The 4,974-nt window shown below is 49.9% G+C and overlaps 1 non-coding gene across 1 annotated transcript; it reads right to left on the bottom strand.

The window, feature by feature from the left end:
• Positions 1–1,937: 1,937 nt before the first annotated feature.
• Positions 1,938–2,092, bottom strand: LOC126877937 (5.8S ribosomal RNA). The gene has a single exon (XR_007695468.1). It is a non-coding gene; the product is annotated as a 5.8S ribosomal RNA (ribosomal RNA).
• Positions 2,093–4,974: the final 2,882 nt, after the last annotated feature.

The following is a 4,974-nucleotide window of genomic DNA, read 5'->3' as shown; positions in this document are numbered from 1 at the left end:
CTTCAACGTCACGACGCGAAACGAAAATTCGTTCGTGTCGTGTTTTGCGTAGACTCGTAGAAAACGAAAGCTCGGAAAGATTCGGTGCGAGAGAAGGTGGTGTGTGTGTGTGTATTTCTCTGTGCGAAAATCGCCTCAAAGAGAAAAAAAATTCGAATAGAAGGAGAACACTCTCTATTCGATATACAATATATATGTATGTATGTATGTACGAGCGTTTTATGCATCTCGCCAAAGTGCCAAACTTCGTTCGTCGTATCATGTTCGAGCTAAGACTCACGCAAGACATCCGTGTAACGATCGTCCGGTTTTTAACGTCCGTCCTCTTTTTCTCCTACAGCCGTTTCTCTTCTCTCGACGATTCCAGCGGTTCCCGGTACGGGAACTCACGCAAGTGAAAAAGCGAGCGAGACGTACCGTCGGGTGGGTGTGTGTGTTCGGGGACTGGACGACCGGCGCGACGTTAGGATGCGCGGTCCAGCGATAGACGACGAAGAGGCATGGGATGACCAACACTCTCTTTTCTCTATTCTCGAAGCGTCGAATTGCCATAAAAAAAAAATCACACGCGCGCACGACATAGTCGTACGCGCGTGTATACCTCGTCTCTCTCAAAGTTTTTTTCTCGAGCCTCGCCAAAGGGGATCGTCTTCTTCCTCGTCTACGATCTCTCCGACGACGACGACCGTACGAACAACTTCGTAACGGACTCACATGCGCATCTTCCTCGGGTACAGAAACGCTGCGGAAAACACCTCGAGCTTGTAGTTACAGCAGCACCCGTGTATAGCCGATCTTAGACACACGCTAGTTCGCACACGCGTTACATATATAATATGTAAGATTTCCGACGAACGTGGCTTTTCGGGAGCCAGGCGCGCGGGCAGAGAGATACACGACGACGGGGAAAATTCGTCCCGATACGAGTACGTGTACTCTCCGATCTCCGCGCGACGCTGGGGATCATACCTCCCTAAGTCGTCAGAGCGCTCGAAGAAATCTCGCGTGTGCGTTCCCGGATCTACGGCTGATACTTTCGGGGCTTGTAAAAAAGCACAGAGCGTGTAAAACGCAACGACGACCCATCGATGCGACGGTCCTCGTTGTTGTCAGTCGCTTTCGCGAAGAGACGGAGTGGGCATTCGATCCCTGGGGCTGTACGAGAGTCTTAAGAAAAGACGGTAGATTATGGCAAAGTTTCGCACGCCATCGAGTTTAGGTTTTTTTTTTGGTTCTCTCTTCTCTCCTCTCTCGACCGAGTTCCCATATTTGCTTTCTCTCTCAGTCTCGCCAAATATAATATTCTTTTAAGACGACGTCGGGGGCGCGGACCTTCGTGCGTCGAACACCGGCAAACGTAGCATATATCGCCTGATATGAAAAAAAAATCGGTCACGAGGAGAACACTACGAGTATATACGTTCGATAACCGATACACGAAGCGGTGCATAAGCGGGCGGTCGCCCTCGTAAGGACGACTCACGACGCCGCGAGCACTCACGCAGGTCCGTGACCGGTTCTCTCCGCTCTTATTCGTATCCCTTCGTATACCTTCGTCCGACTCTGAAACGTTCTCTTATAATTTTTAAGAAGAACGACGGCGGGTTGTCAAGGCAAGAAGGGACAGAGAGAGACAGAGGTAGAGTTTCGTAGTCTCCCGTGAACACGATAGATTATATATCGAGCATGCGTACGACTTGCACGGTCTCTGCACGACCGCGACGAACGCCGACGAGCGTCCAACAATCGCTCGTACGTCGCGTATGTTCTCTCCGTCCGCTCTTATTCGTATCCTCGTTCTTGTACCTTCGTCCGACTCTGAAACGTTCTCTTATATAAAGAAGAACGACGGCGGGTTGTTAAGGCAAGAAGGGACAGAGAGAGACAGATACGGAGAGTAACGATACGCAACGCAAGCAGTCTTAGGTTTACGTGAGCAACCCTCAGCCAGGCGTGGTCCAGGAATTGTATCCGTGGACCGCAATGTGCGTTCGAAATGTCGATGTTCATGTGTCCTGCAGTTCACACGTTGACGCGCAATTAGCTGCGTTCTTCATCGACCCACGAGCCAAGTGATCCACCGTTCAGGGTAATCTTTTATAAATTTACAACAGTTCAATACTCAAATGTACTCTTCTCGGTTCTAGCGAAGCCGAGTTCCGTCACGTTCGACCAACGGGAATCGAACGCGCAGAAGTCGCCATAGGATTGACGACACAAAAACGTTCGAAAAAAAAAGAAAACGACGAACGCGCGAAGATACGCGCGTTCGCCGGCCGGGCGTAAAGTACATTATGATATATAACAACCATCGAGATCGAAGCTCCGTTCGTCAGGAAACGACGGGGATATATACACCCGATTCTGAATCCTCTGTACAGCACACGATCTCGCGAACGAGTAAGCACGGTGGCTAGCCCATGTTATATATGTGTTTGATTCTACTCTCTCGTCCAATTATTCAAGAAACAGCGCGCGTGCATCTCTCCATCGTTCGGGTGATAGTAAAGATTCGATGGGATTCGCGCGGCCGTCCGCCTCGAGCGGTCTTTCGTCCCAATATCCAGAAGCAGAGTTTGAAAAACTCTAGCGACGGCACGGGTGTCCGACTCACGACATCGAGGTTTCGAAGCCGGCGATCCCCTCCGAACGGATGGCGACCACGCGACCGACTGAAAGCATGAAAAATCGACGAAAGATAGAACACATCTCCGTTCGGGTGGTGTTTTTTCTTTAAAAAAAAAAAAAAAAACAAAAATTCGATGGGACTCGCAGCCATCGTCCTCGCGCGGTCTTTCGTCCCGATATCCAGAAGCAGAGTTTGAAAAACTCTAGCGACGGCACGGGTGTCCGACTCACGACAACGAGGATAGACAGCCGGTCCCCTCCGAACGGGTTATGCGATGATAAACTCGATGAAACTTTAGTCTCGTTCAGGTAGTGTGTGTCTTGTAAATCAAAAATTCGATGGGACACGCATCCATCGTCCTCGCGCGGTCTTTCGTCCCAACATCCAGAAGCAGAGTTTGAAAAACTCTAGCGACGGCACGGGTGTCCGACTCACGACAACGAGGATAGACAGCCGGTCCCCTCTGAACGGTATATTATATATGAGATGATAGACGACAAACTGGATGAAACTTTAAGTCTCGTTCAGGTAGTGTGTAAATCAAAAATTCGATGGGACTCGCATCCGTCGTCCTCGCGCGGTCTTTCGTCCCGATATCCAGAAGCAGAGTTTGAAAAACTCTAGCGACGGCACGGGTGTCCGACTCACGACAACGAGGAAAGACAGCCGGTCCCCTCTGAACGGTATATTATATGAAACTTTAAGTCTCGTTCAGGTAGTGTGTAAGTCAAAAATTCGATGGGACTCGCATCCGTCGTCCTCGCGCGGTCTTTCGTCCCGATATCCAGAAGCAGAGTTTGAAAAACTCTAGCGACGGCACGGGTGTCCGACTCACGACAACGAGGATAGACAGCCGGTCCCCTCTGAACGGTATATTATATATGCGATGATAGACGACAAACTGGATGAAACTTTAAGTCTCGTTCAGGTAGTGTGTAAATAAAAAATTCGATGGGACTCGCATCCGTCGTCCTCGCGCGGTCTTTCGTCCCGATATCCAGAAGCAGAGTTTGAAAAACTCTAGCGACGGCACGGGTGTCCGACTCACGACAACGAGGAAAGACAGCCGGTCCCCTCTGAACGGTATATTATATGAAACTTTAAGTCTCGTTCAGGTAGTGTGTAAGTCAAAAATTCGATGGGACTCGCATCCGTCGTCCTCGCGCGGTCTTTCGTCCCGATATCCAGAAGCAGAGTTTGAAAAACTCTAGCGACGGCACGGGTGTCCGACTCACGACAACGAGGATAGACAGCCGGTCCCCTCTGAACGGTATATAATATGAAACTTTAAGTCTCGTTCAGGTAGTGTGTAAGTCAAAAATTCGATGGGACTCGCATCCGTCGTCCTCGCGCGGTCTTTCGTCCCGATATCCAGAAGCAGAGTTTGAAAAACTCTAGCGACGGCACGGGTGTCCGACTCACGACAACGAGGATAGACAGCCGGTCCCCTCTGAACGGTATATAATATACATTATGCGACGGTAGACGATCAACTAGACGAAACTTTAGTCTCGTTCAGGTGGTGTAAAAAAAATTCGATGGGATACGCACGCACGGCTGTCGTCGTCCTCGAGCGGTCTTTCGTCCCAATATCCAGAAGCAGAGTTTGAAAAACTCTAGCGACGGCACGGGTGTCCGACTCACGACATCGAGGCTTCGAAGCCGGCGGCGTTCCCCTCTGAACGAACTTCGGCTAGACTAGTTACGAATCGTTGCTACACATCGTCTTCATCGTCGTCGTCGTCGACATCGACATCATCATCATATCATCATCATCATCATCATCATCATCATCGGTCATCGTCGCATAGCGGGCCAACATCCACGCGATGCGTCTTCGTTCTAGGTTACCCGATCCACGAGTATGTTACACGTGGTTTCGTTATTTCGAACGAAACGACATACGAAGAGCACACGCCCTTTGGGTAGGAAGCACGTTTCGAGAACGACGAGAGTTTCGATGAAAGAGACGAGAGAAGTCGACGCAGAAGGTATCCATGGATCTTCGAAGAGAACCTTCGAAGATGTATATCGGTATCCTTTCGCTCTGCGCGACTCGCTACAAGTTCTTTCGCTCTCGTCGACTCGTTCTAGACGCTTCGTTCGATCCCAAAGAGGAGTCTTCGATATGTCCCGTTGCTAGGAGGAGAACAAACGCAACACAGACCACGAAACATAGAAGAGAATAGGCGAGCATGATCACTCCGACACGAGGCACTTTAGAGATTTTCTTATTAGTTTGCATGGACTTTTATATTTCGTTTGTACGGTTTCCACGATGCAAATACGAAATACGAGATCGTGACGGCGGGTCTTTCTGTGTACGGCCTCTCGCAGGCGCCACG

The sequence above is a fragment of the Bombus huntii genome, unplaced genomic scaffold (genome assembly GCF_024542735.1).
Source record: "Bombus huntii isolate Logan2020A unplaced genomic scaffold, iyBomHunt1.1 ctg00000296.1, whole genome shotgun sequence".
Lineage (NCBI taxonomy): Eukaryota > Metazoa > Arthropoda > Insecta > Hymenoptera > Apidae > Bombus > Bombus huntii.
The sequence above is the reverse complement of the archived record's forward strand: the minus strand, read 5'-3'. Positions and strand labels throughout refer to the sequence as shown.